Raw genomic sequence first — 14,431 nt, 5'->3', positions numbered from 1 at the left:
TCACTAAAAAAAAGATTAGTGATGCATGAACTGAGCATTTGAAGATCGGTAATGTTGATGCTATGTTGTCAGAGAAAATTGCATATGAATTAGTATATCAAGTACATAAAATATCCATTGATTATTGTCCTTGGCATTAGATGTCAAAGAGGGAGAGTTTGTTATCATATTAGAGAAATTTTTTATTAGTAAAGAGGGAGAGGTTTGTTGACATATTAGAAATTATAGTCAAAGAGGATCAAGAAGTCAAAGAAAAGCATTCCAAAGGGAGAGATTATTGTTAAAGGGAGTTCTCACTAATAGAAGAAGTTCTCATGGATAAGAATTACAATGAAACTAAGCATATTATCATCTATTTTTCTCTAAAATTTCCTTGTATTATAACATGTTGTGTTTTCATCAGTGCCAAAGAGGGAGATTGTTGAAAATAATTTAATTAATTTATGTTGTTTTTGATGTTACAAAAATGTCAAGACTTATGAAGGAATTACTGATAGCCAAGCTCACTCATTCATTGAAGATAGTTTATTGTGTATGTTGAGCATTCCATTTTACAGTTAGTATTTATTGAGCTCACTTGGGCATCAAAGGTAGATCCTTTGTTGACAAAGTTTACTTGGTTACCAAAGAAAAATTAGTTCAAAGTCAGAATTGATTAAGTCGGGCTGGTTAACAAAGAGTTTCCCTGAGTTGACCAAGTACTCAAGTATTAGCCAACTATCAACATATTGAGTCTGATAGATTGATTGGTTAATGCTACATGGCTTAAGGAATGAAAATACTTTGATTAAAAGAGTCTTCAAGCTTACTTGATAAGATAAATCATATAATTATAAGGTCAAATTAAGGATTGAATAGTGAAAAATATGGAATTGATGAAGATGAATTAAGGGAGCAAATTGGAAGGACATCTGGAAGAGGACGGACTGTACAAGTTGAAATAGCTACAAAGAACATTTTGATCAAGGAGGATCAAGTAATCAAGAAAGAACTAAGATATGAATTAGCAAAGCCATTTACATCGGCAATCAAGTTAGGTCATTGTTACTCTCTAATAATTGTAGCAGTTAATCAAATATCTTAATAGAGCTAGTTTAAAAGCTATTTGAAAACTCCTCTGACAAGGCCACTCCTAACATGGTGAATTAAATCCTCTGATAGGGTCACACCTGATAGTGTGTTTTCTAACCTTTAATGGGGTTGGCCATCCTAATAGGGCTCCGTTTAGAAGAGTGGAAAACACTAACTAGTTGCAATTGGTGATTTTCTCAAAATGGGTTTCCACATTAAATCGTGTTGTCTCATGTGTTCATGTTATTTTCTTTATGTTTTGACAACTAGTTTATTCAAGGTTTTAATCACATTTAATATCATAAGATCTTCATATTCAATGTTAATTGAGTTATATATTCAATGCTAAACAAGTTTCAACAAGGATTTATTTTGAATTTGTGTTGACATATTAAGGGACTTGGATTTAGTTTTTTGGTAATTGATTCATACCTCCCCTTTCAGTTACTCCTTTACATTTCAAACAGAAGATAATGAATCGTGGAGGTACAAGAAGCCAATATGAAATAAAGCATATGGTCAAGGGTCTAAAGGAGCTAAACATGATGTAATGAAGCACATTAAGGCATTTGATTATAATAGGGTGACACAAATAATTTGATGTCCTAATGGGCCTAATAATGGTCATTGGACCTTATTATGTAAACGTAGCACAAATGATGCTAATTAGATCAATAGTACTTTCCTAAGTTGAATTGATGTTAGAAGGCACAAAAGTCCATATGATACATAAGTTTTTTTAACATTGTCAATATTTCAATGATATATTTAGGATACCACAATGCCAAAGAAGGTTTTGAATGGCATATGGAACATTCAAAATGAGAACGAATAGATAAGTATCACCAATCTCCAACTAAATATTCATAGATATAGCATAAGAGATGGTGAGAAAGAAAACAAGTATTTATGTTGGTTGTCAAAATAGAGATGAAAAAATTAGTGTCAAGAGAGTACATGATTGGGAAAATACTAATACTCTTGAAAACTCTTAGAGCTCTTTATTCTCACTCTTAAAATTTTCCACAAGGTTGAATATAATGAAGTATAGGCATGATTGAAGAATTGATAAGTTTGATCTAATGAGAGGAATTATTTGGGCTAGTATAAGATGAATTTGAAAATGAATGCTTAATTATGAGGTAGAAGTATGGTCAAAATATTTAAAGAAACCACCATAATATTACCCAAAAAAGTTAAAAAAAACAATATAATCCTTACACAAAGTTTAGATGGGGAAAGTCCCCAAAATAATTTAGATATTAAAAGGCCAAATAAAGCCCTTATTTTCTACTACTTGATTTTTATAGAAATTGAAAATTAATGCGATTGTGTAAATAATGATAAAAGGAATATTAATGTAGGTAATGGGAAGATGAACTTTTTTTTTTTTTTTTTTAAATTTGGAATATTAATTTGTGGATACATTAGGGTTGGATCTTCATATGGATACCTTGTTAAATTTGAGAAAGAAACCTCTTCAAGGATTTTTTCGTACTAATAAAACTAAAGATATGATAGAGATTAAAAATGATCTCATAAATTGTGAATATAGCCTCTTACATCAATTTGTGTCAAAATTCTATTTGATCAAAGAGAGAATTAAATTTTCTAATGAAATAATGGTGTCAAGAAAGGGCATTAAATTTCTATTTTGGAGTATGTCCATAAAATTTATCTAATATGGAATATTGGAAAGGATGTTAGTGCTATATAAATGGACCACAAAGACAAAATTAAGAGCCTTGAAGATACTCTTGATAAGTTGCATTATAGGTTGAGGGTTGTGGTATTCATTAATAAAATAACTAAGAAAACATATACTAATAGGATAAGGTAGTTGAACTAGAAGGCATGAGACTTCTAAGGTCTATTTTTGGAACTTTTTCTCTAATCTACTAAGTGTAAAAAAAAAAGAGGAAATCAATAGGTGATAGCTCAACATGAAAAAAATAGGAGTTCGATTATTAGTCCTTCTAAAAATACTTGTAGCCATGATTAGTATGAATATAATTATTAATTGGGTACTTTCTTTTAGTTCTTGTATGGTTAGTGAAGAGTGTTAAGGCCCCTTCAAAACTCATTCTACTCTAATCTATTAGTTGCAAAGCTATTAGTGTCACAAATATTAGACAAACATGTGTAACATGAAACTTTATTGTTTGACAAAATAATCTTTTAATAGTAACGCTACTTCCAAGGATGGATTTTTTGTTATCTATATTAATTCTATAATTTGAATAAATATAGTTTATTATTCTCCTCCAAAGTAGAATTTTATGACCTCAAAAAAAATTTCAAAATATACTAGAAATGTAAAAGCATTTTGTACATGAAAAATAACCATAAACTCTTAGTGAAAGACTTGTTCAATGCATGTTATAAGTCAAGATAAGAAATGTTCTTAAATGAATATAATGAATCCAATATATAACATTTATTTAAATTGCCAGTGATTTATGACATAACTATTTTAGTTGGAACGAATGTGCTAGTTTTAGTTTATGTATTGATGTTGCGATTCATATGTTTTTTTTCTATCTAGAGATTTATATTTCACTTTTGAGGGGTGCTTTTAACACTGATTTTAATGACTATTTGATGGTTTTGTGTAGTACTTATAGTATGTGTAGGCTGATTTAGATGGAGATCTTGATATATCAAGTTTGTAGGTAATATTAAGCTATCAAATTATCACTGCATCTATGTTGAATTCAGTTATTTTGAATAACTGGGCTTCTTTACTAAGGGCATTATCCCTAACAATTAAGTTGTAGTATTGTTTTTTATTTATTTTTATTTCATATGTAGTTGTTTATTCTTCTATATTTTAGAAAGATCTAAACTTCTCTCTGTTATCTTTAAAGATGAGTTTACAAGAAATTTACATATACTTTTTTTTTCTCATTATATTATTACTATTTATATATATTTATATATTAAAAAAATAAAATTCTATGTTAATAGAACCAAATAGCTTGTACACATTGCTGAAATAAATAATGGAATTTATATTGGATGGGCAGAGGACAAAAAATAACAAAGACAGCACAATACAAAACACGAAACACAACACAATGTGTTGTCGCACAATAAAATATAATATATTTCATTCACTCTTATGTCCATGTCAATGACATTACATGATGCCTTTATTTATAGAGGTCTCAGATCATTTCTAGAAACATCTAAATCAGCTGACAAAATATAAATAGACTTTTTTAGAATTATCTATGACTTCCAGAACTTTACCTAACCCTATTCGATAATCCTCTATGAATTTCTAGAATCCTCTATTATTCATTTACAATTCATTTGAGTTGAAATTACACATTCCAACACTCCCCCTTAATTTCAACTATCAAATTTCATTGGATACAAATCCAAATCCCAAAAAGCTATTATCCAATAATCTTTATATCAATTAATGCATGAGTAGTGTCTTCCAAGGCTGTGGCCTTTAATTTCTACAAACAATTTGCTACCAACAATTTCCTCTTTTCATAGGATCCATTGATAATGCTGCCTCATCTATCACAAATGCTGATAACCTTGTGCCTCTTTGATGTCTTGCTTGGATCTGTTTCCCATTGGTACTGAAGTCCTCCTTATGCTTGAGCATTTGTACTTGAATAAACCTCTAATCATTCCTACAATTTTCTACCAATTTGATTCATAGCTCCATCCACAATCCATTTTTATACAACCTACCATAGAATCATTTTCGCAATCTCTATTCCAACATGTCTTGTCACAATGATTTTTCAAGCGAAAAATGTTACATGGATTTAAATCCCAACATCTATCCTTTGCATGCCCTTTCTTGTTACAGTGTGAACATTGCACAGTCTTTATGCTTTCAATTGATTCTCTTGAACCTTTATTCATCTTTCCATTGCCTACATCATATCCAAGACCTTCATATTTTGGCCTGACTATAGTCTCAATCGGATTCCTTAATCCCTGTTCATCCTTTCCTAAACCTTTACCTTTAAAACTCGTTATTTTCATAATCTTCAAACCAACACTATTATTATCATAGCAAACAAAATTTGCAAACTTCTTGTCATTTAATTTCTCACACTTTTCATCAGAAACACTTTCAGCTTTAGAAAAATCACATTTCTCAATCTCATAATGACTCAAATCATGTGTGTCACAAGATAAATCACATACAAATGGTTTTACATTGAAACATTCTTTCTCTTGTTTCAGAGTAGATAAATCCTTCTTTAGTATGCTATTTTCCTCTTCCAATTTCTTCACATTTTCTTCTAGAACTTTTTCCTTTTTCTTAGCGTCATCCAACAAATTAAACTTTTCTTCTAATTCTTTATTTTTCTCTCTAAGCTTACATGTTTCCTTCACCTGCCATTTATGTACTTCCTCCAAAAAAATTAGCCTATCCTCTAGCTCTTCAATTGCCTCTATATGGACATTAATTTCATCTAACAATTTAGACTTTTCTTCTCCCATTTCATTTCTTACTTTTTCCAATTCCTTTTGCAAAATATATTTTTCAAACAATAATTTTGCATTTTCTTTCTTCACCATCGCTAGTTCTTCTAACTTATTTGTCTTCTCTTTTTGAAATCTACTAGCTTTTCCCATTGAAATCAACAATTTAACACACTTTACTATGTCTTTTTAAAAAAATCAAATACCTTTTTACTTACAAAATCTTCAAACAACTTGAAATAATCCCTTTAGATAGCTAGACTTTTCACTTCTTAGTTAACAACTTTTTCTGACTATGATCTTCCTTTCTTTTAAAGACAATAGGATAATTTCTCAAATGCCATTAAATAAATATAAGAATTAGCACCATACTTTTTTTACCGACTTGCCCTCTTTCGTGCTCAACACTTTCTATGTGGTCTTCTTCAAAACAAACAATCCTTCACCATTTAGCAACACAACACACCACTTGCTATTTTATCACAATCTAAAATTCTATACAACCTTCTATCCAACCAGGCTCTAATACCAATCTATTGGATGGGCAGAGGACAAAAAATAATAAAGAAAAAACAATACAAAACACCAAACACAACACAATGTGCTGCCACACAATAAAATATAATATATTTCATTCACTCTTATGTACATGTCAATGACATTACATGATGCCTCTATTTATAGAGGTCTTAGATCATTTCTAGAAATATCTAAATCAGCTGAAAAAATATAAATAGACTTTTCGAGAATTATCTATGACTTCTAGAACTTTACCTAACCCTATTGGATAATCCTCTATGAATTTCTAGAATCCTCTATTATTCATTTACAATTCATTCCAACAATTTAAACAATAGAGAGTGAGGATTGGCAAATATTAAAATGGCTTCAATTTTGTAATCATTCAATTATGTAAGCTAAAGTCCAAGGTCCATGTTGGCATTATTATTTTCTTCAAACAAGATTCTCAATCCACCTTTTGTTGTGGACACAAAAACATTAATTTCAAGTTTTAATTGGATTTTATTTAAAACTTTCTACTACTTTCTATTTTCTAAAATTGAATAAAATATGTATGACTAGATTACATGATATAGTTAGTTAATGGAGCATAATGAAATTCAGAGTCGACCAATATTGAACCTACAAATAACTTAAAATTGAATTGACACTAGTGTGAAATACATAATAGCTTGTTTATTTTCTTATGTTTTATAAAACAAAAACCTTGATTAAACAACTTATTGAAAGATAATACTCCATAGAAAATCACATAGATTGAGACTTTTATACACTATCTTTCCAATGCTTGGCAAAGATTGTAGTTTTGGCATGCCTCTTATCGTTGACACACAAAAAACTTTGTAATCTATTTATTTCATGAGTTTTTTGAACTAGTTAACTGCTGCTTTTGGATATCAAGTTAAGTTATTCTTATAGTCAATGTAATGAAGACCAAATCAAACTGTATAGCTATTTGTCCACTCAAGATTGTCTAAGAGAGACCATACAAAATAACCATGTATCTTGGATCCAGCCTTGTTATTTAACCTTCAGCCTTACATTATATAAGATTAAAAAATAGAAATATATTATCAACTTGAAAAAATGTACCTTACTGCATTTTGAACAAATGATAAATGCTTTGAGTGATAATCAATTCTCTAGTTATCATTAAGAGATTGTGCCAGTGATAAAGTATCATCATTTTTCTCATCAATACCTATATGAAATATAAGTTAATTAGAGATAATCAAAATTTTAATAAAAATTTCCAATGAAAATATTCAAGAACATTAAAAGTTATTTTTGTGAGTTCATTAAATTTGAAAAAAATATCACTTTGACTATTTAACACTTCTAGTCTATAAATAAACCTATAAATAAAAAATTAATATATAATATTTAAAATTTCCATAAAATCACTCCAAAAAGAACTTACCATTCTCTGTAATGAAAATGAATGGATTGTCATATTTATGTTTTATATACTTCAACAACTCTCCTATTCCTCATGGATACACATGAAGCCAACTCGATCCTACCTGTTTGTCCCCATTTAAATATTGAAAGCTGGCCATCTAATGCTACATAAAAATTTTTTTATGAATAGTCCTTTTCAATTAATAAAATTTACTAAGATTACAATTCACAAAAAAGGGCCAGGGGATACAGGATCACCCCGCGAATGAGTTCAATCGGCCAAAGCCGGAGCAAACAACATGGCCGCAGCCAGCAACTATAAACTATTCATAAAAAAAAAATATAACAACCTCATGTTGCGAAGGCAGTACCAACAGAGGGAGGAGGATCATCTTTATCTAGAAATCCCCACATATCAGTGGGATTGTAAGGCGGACTAGGAACAGTCCAGCTGTCAGCAGCATCTGCAGGATCTGGGGTAGTTGCAGTCTCTGCATCCTTCTTGTTTGGCTGCGGAGGAGAAATTGCCAAGGCTAGCTAGGGAAACTTGCCAGAGTGCACCCGTCCAGGGGCAGGAGCTGGAGACCAACCAAAAGCCCGCCCAGGGGGGAGTCGGGGACCAGCCAGCACCACCACGTGGTGGGGAAGTGGAGTGGCACCTCCAACTGCCATGACCACCACTAGGAGAGCAATGGCAGGGACCCTGGGAGCGTGGCGTGTGAGAATGGTGGCCAGAGGACTGGCATTTGAAATGGCGACCGCGGGATGAGGAAGCATCAGCTGAGGCCTCCGGAGGCACTCTAGCAATGGTACAAGGAGCATTGCCCCAATGGTTTAACAATTCTTGTAAGTGGGCAACCTCTAGTGCAACTTTATTAGCTTGCACCTATATCTGCATAATGATATTGTTACAAATGTATGCCTTAGTGTACATTGAAATGTTAACATCCAAAAAACTGTGAGTGAATAAAACTGCATTCCTATCTTTCCATAGAGAAAACAAAATTTCCATCCTGAAGGTATGCCAAATCTGAGAAAACTTTCAAGGAAATCTGGAGGAATCACCTAGAAGGATTATGTGCCATGAAAAAGGTTCGGGCCTGAAAGGCTTGAAAAAATCATGGATCTAGTGCCAATAATTCTGAGCACGTTTGCAAAACCAAAAAAAATGCAAAAAGGACTCAGGTTGGCCACAGAAGGGTCATCTGGGATCAGGAAACCCATTGTGCTTGAGCCGAGGCCCCAGGGGAAGACCTTGGAAACCAAGGCACTAGGAAAAGTGAGCAATCTTAGGTTCTGTAATGGCACTCCAAATGGTGTTGAACCATTTTCTCCATTAAGAAAGCGAAGACTGCAAATGCCAGCATTGATTAAGCATGTCTACCATCGGAAGGTGGGGCGAAAGCCATCTATATCCCATATTGGGCTTATAATTAGTAAATGGAGTTGTAGGAAACCACTTCCAATCATACCACCAAGGTCGAACAGACTGAATCCCCACTTTATGAAGTAAGTGCACAAGGATGGAAGACAACAAAAGCTCATAAGTCTAACGATCGGCGCGAACAAGGCGGTATTGAACTTGCATATCCTCCCAAGACCTGAAATTCATGGTGACTCTTGAAAAAATATCCTTAGTAGTGTGAATGCCTCATTTATAGAAATGCAGAGTATTGGCATCTTGAGTCTTAGAAAGAGGAATACCCTGGAAGGTAAACAGGGGAGACCACCAAATGTTCTGCTCATTTAAGGACAGCCCATTGTGAAACTCATTACAGCCCAATGAAGCCAAGGTTTAACAGCTTCCCAGGCTTTCTAGATGCTCTTTATAACGAAGGAGCCATGTATGAGCACTGGTTCTTGCATAGTGAGAAGGGTCTAAAAACCAATTCCCTTCCAGGCCAGTCTATTAGCAGGGAAGCCTGAAGAGATGCAATGTCTGACAAGAATTTTCTAGGCTTCATCTCTAGAAATAGCTCTCATAATCCATTTAGCACAGAGGGAAAAGCCTTTCTTTCGAGTGGAAAGCAAGCCGAGACCCCCAGATTCCTTCGGGAGACAACAAAAATCCCAAGCAACTCTGTAAAAATCATGATGGTTAGAACCAAAGGCCCAAAGAAAATCTCCGAGGAAACGTTCTAATTTGAGGTATGAAGCTTTGGAGGGAGCCCAACAAGAAGAATAAAACACATGGGTGACAGCCAAAATTTTAGAACAAATCTGGAATTTACCAGCAAGAGAAAGTGGCTTAGTGATCCAATAATCAAGCTTTTTGGTAATCTTTGTAAGCACAGTATTCCAAAGTTCCACAGGGGAAGCCTGAAAAGCAAAGGGAATGCCAAGAAAGCGAAAAATTTCTCCATGAGTAACCCATTTCCACTAGTATTGGCTGAGCCAAGGTGGAGCTAGCAAAAAAGACTGTCGGTAACAGAGCATTTTATGCCATTGAATGGTAGATCCAGAGGCTTGACAAAAAGTGTCAAGACAATCTAACGCATTTTTGATGTTTTCTTCATCCTCAAGAAGAGTGAGAAAAGAATCATCACCAAAATGACCATTGACTAACTAGGAGGAAAAATCAGGCAAGGAAATGCCACAGACCAGCCCAGAAGACACAGAATGAGCAAGTAAATAACCAAAGCCTTAAGCAGCAAGGACATAAAGCACAGGAGCTAACAGACAACCTTGTCTAATGGAACGAAAAAGTCCAAAAGCTTCAGATTGCGAATTATTGATGGTGATGCAAGCATTAGCATCACCAAAGAGCATCTCCACGGATTGAAGGAAATTGGGACCAAAACCCAGAGCCTAAAGCATAGCCAAAATGAAAGGCCATTCAATACGATCATAGGCTTTAGCAAAATCTATCTTTAAAAAGATAGCCTGCTGTTTGGACTTACAGGCCCATTCCATACATTCCCAGACAACAATGATGTTGTCAAGAATATACCTGATTTTGATGAAGCCAGTTTGTTCAGGCCGCACAATTAGAAGAAGCATATGACAGATTTTGAGAGAGAGGGCCTTAGCAATGATCTTATAAGACACATTGAGGAGGGTGATGGGCCTCCTGTTATAGATGTCCTCAAGATCGCCAACTTTAGGTATGAATTTAATATTGCCTTTATTTATGATCATTCCTAAGCTTTTAGAATGGTATGCTTCAAGATAGACTTTGTGTAGATCAGGACCAATTTGCTCCCAAGATGTTTGTAAAATTCACAGGGAAATCCATCACACCCAGGGGATTTGTCATCCGCCATGGAGTAAGTTGCCTCTTTAAGGTCTCGGAGGGAAAAAAGTTGCTCACAGAAAGCGTGTTGCTCAACCATGAGGCAGTTTGGAGTAACAGAAATACACTTCCTGAGAGCCTCCTCCTGAGCAACCGAATGGCCCTACGAAGCAAAAACGTTCTCATAGTGATGAACAAAAGCTTGCAGGATGTCTGGCAGATTGGAAAGAACCTCAGTTCTCTGTTTTATCTTTTTAATCCCAATATTGGTATGACGGGCTCGTAGAGCCTGAAAGAACTCCTTCGAGGCTTTGTCGCCAACCTCCAAATAGTGGAGACGGGCTTTGATTTGAGCTCCTCGAGCAACATAGTTATCAGCAATTTGCTTTTCACAGGGAAATCCATCACACCCAGGGGATTTGTCATCCGCCATGGAGTAAGCTGCCTCTTTAAGGTCTCGGAGGGAAAAAAGTTGCTCACAGAAAGCGTGTTGCTCAACCATGAGGTAGTTTGGAGTAACAGAAATACACTTCCTGAGAGCCTCCTCCTGAGCAACCAAATGGCCCTACGAAGCAAAAACGTTCTCATAGTGATGAACAAAAGCTTGCAGGATGTCTGGCAGATTGGAAAGAACCTCAGTTCTCTGTTTTATCTTTTTAATCCCAATATTGGTATGACGGGCTCGTAGAGCCTGAAAGAACTCCTTCGAGGCTTTGTCGCCAACCTCCAAGCAGTGGAGACGGGCTTTGATTTGAGCTCCTCGAGCATCATAGTTATCAGCAATTTGCTTTTCATGGCGAAGCTTGGCAAGCTGAAGTTGCAGATCCACATCAAAAGGGTTGAAGGTGAGCGCTTCAGAGGCTTTTTTGAGAGCAAGGGTGTTGGCTTCATAAGAACATTTTCTGAAAATTACTTGATAAGTTGTTTTAAAAATTTTAACAGACTTACCACTGGGCCGATCAGCATTCCGTTCCTCTCAGCTGATGACATTTACATAGCAATCGAAATCAGAGTTCAACTTCATTTTTCATAAAATATTGCCAGAGCAGCTCAATAACGTCCTTTGGGAAGTTAAATCATGAAAGAAGTGAACCTGTTAGATTTGCTTGAGAGTCCAATGTGTAGCTTGTGTTAAGGGGATTGGGTGGCGTAGAAACTTCAGCAGCGTAAAGAGCAGTATAATAATTTAAGCCCAGAAAATCAAATGAACCTTTCACCATTGCATATTCACGGCCACTAAACTTCGGTAGACGATTGCCAACAAGGGGTATTTCCCTTTTGTAATCGGATCCATATACCTGACATTTCGCAAGGCCGATCAAATTCATATGAACGGGCAAATAAAACTTTATTTATTTTCTTATGTTTATTGGGATAAGATACTTTGCTTACCAACCAAACATGAAATCTAAGGCCCTTTGGGTGGCTTCCCAGTCAGCATGTGATTTTTAATAGGGAAGAAACCAGTGGCTCACTATTGTCATTCCGATCAATCCCTTCTGTACTGCCTGCACAAAACATATTGTAGATTTGGATTATAACATTGATATTCCGAGTAAGGAAATTTTGAGGAAAATAAAATTGTCACCTGATATTTCCTCTTATATACACGGGCAGCAGCTGTATGGGAAAGGATAAGATTATGGGCTACAATATATGGTTCTGCTGCCGAATTTCCTGTGCTTGAACTTCCATTAGAAGAGGAATGGCAGCCAGGTGCAAATGTGCCAATATCATATCCAAAGCTAGCGTAAGCATATGGTTCGTTTAATGTAATCCAGTGCTTTACTCGATCGCCAAACTCTTGAAAGCACAATTCACTGTAAGCTTTAAAATCATTCCTGCAAATATTAGAAAATGGATTAGAAAATGTATATACCATTTTCGGCATACGATATAAACATATGAATTGTTACACACACAATATTTTTACTCAGAAAGCCTCCATATTTATCTTCAAGAGCTTGCGGAGTGTCCCAATGAAAGAGTGTCACAAAAGGCTTGATATCTACATCAAAATTTTGTTATTGCCTCTTAATTGTATTAGACTAATTTTCACATGGACACTGGCAAACGATAAACGTTTTACCATGTTCTAAGAGTTCGTTAATTAGGTTATTGTAGTACGCCACTCCAACTTTATTTATTCCACCTTTGACCCAGCCATCTGTGACCCCACAAAAATAATCGATTTAAGAGTGCCGCTAAAAGAAAACCATATGCATCCATGCTAATTCTGCTTGTGAAAAGGAAAAAACTAAGGGAGCTCACATGTTAATATCCTTGACCAAGAAATAGATAACCTATATGCATCCACGCCCATCTCCTTCATCAGCTTCACATCCTTATGTAAATTAAATTTATGTCAATACAGTCTAATATGGAAATGCTAAATACATTGAGAAGGTACATTCATGAAGGCAAGAGTCAGAAATACAAGGTGATTTGTGAACCTTTTATATAAGGAGGTCTTGAGGTCAAATATATTCAAACTTAATGCATAATAATAATTAAATACAACAAATAATAATAATTAATCTATATATACTAAAAATTGTCCTGAATGACTATATTAATCTAATTAATACTAGTCACATTCTTCTACATATTTAATTAAATTATTTTAGTTAAATAGGTTCACTTTTGTCTAAGTATTTAAATTTAATTTAAATACTTCTTAGCTCTAATGTGTTAATTTAAATTAACACATGATTCTCCACATATTCTTTTTTTAAATAAATTTTATTTATTTAAAATCTTTCAATTTCATTTAATTTAATCTTTATTCAAATCACCTAGAAGTACGTGCATTCATATGAGTTGTCATCACATCTTTTAAGCACATGTTGTCTACACCATAGGAATCTTCTACACACACATGCCATCTTATCAGTCTTATCTATCTATCTAGAATGTGAGATGAGGTGCTTAGTTGTCAATTCTTATCCTTATCTCCTGTGCTTAGTTGTCAAATTCTTATCCTTATCTCCTAGTGGTTTCTAAGCACATTCTAGATGCTTTCTCCATCCACTTTAAATAGATATCCTGTCTCAAGCTTTTGACAATGGCCTGATACTGGCTGGGTTAGGAGTCATTCAAAGTCCATTAGAATTTCTTGTCATTGCATCATTGTTCTGTCATTTTGATTTCTCACATCATCTAGTCTAGGTACATATTTCATCATGCCATTTGCATTCACACATCCAAGAGATTCATCCATTGTTGTGTTCCTAAGAGCATACCGAACATATTCTCCATTGTTATGTTCATAATTTGAGGTTTGCATAATCTTGGTTACAATTTTATGCACACATTTTGGCACGCCTGGTGGGACCCACTTCGCGGGTTCAAATTTGTTCAAAGCTCAGGTTGGAGGCTCGCGGTTGGAGAATAACTTGCGTAAGGAGCGTCTAATCAAGCCACGAGGTTCATCACCATCTTTGGAGCACATGAGGTGAGTACCCTATATTTTGTTCTTCTTTGTTGAAAAAAAATAAAATAATAGAATAAAGTATAGGGGCTTGGGGTAGGTTTTCTTCATTTTTCTTTATGCCATTTATGTTATTGAAAAAAAAAAAAGTGAGATAAGGGGGTCATTTTCTTTTTGTTAGTGCATATTAATGGGGAGGGGAGAAAACAATTTAAAAAAAAAAACAAAAAAAAAAATAAGGAGGGTTTTTTTATTAAAAATATAAATAAATAAAATTCAAAAAAAAAAAATTTTAAAAAAAAAAAAATTTTAAAAAT

At 34.3% G+C, this 14,431-nt stretch overlaps 1 pseudogene; it reads right to left on the bottom strand.

Annotated features, from left to right (window-relative positions):
* Window positions 1-6,902: 6,902 nt before the first annotated feature.
* Window positions 6,903-13,040, bottom strand: LOC149533291 (beta-glucosidase 12-like; annotated as a pseudogene).
* Window positions 13,041-14,431: the final 1,391 nt, after the last annotated feature.

The sequence above is a fragment of the Cupressus sempervirens genome, chromosome 10 (genome assembly GCF_028749045.1).
Source record: "Cupressus sempervirens isolate cs-2001-9-10 chromosome 10, ASM2874904v1, whole genome shotgun sequence".
Classification (NCBI taxonomy): domain Eukaryota; kingdom Viridiplantae; phylum Streptophyta; class Pinopsida; order Cupressales; family Cupressaceae; genus Cupressus; species Cupressus sempervirens.
The sequence above is the reverse complement of the archived record's forward strand: the minus strand, read 5'-3'. Positions and strand labels throughout refer to the sequence as shown.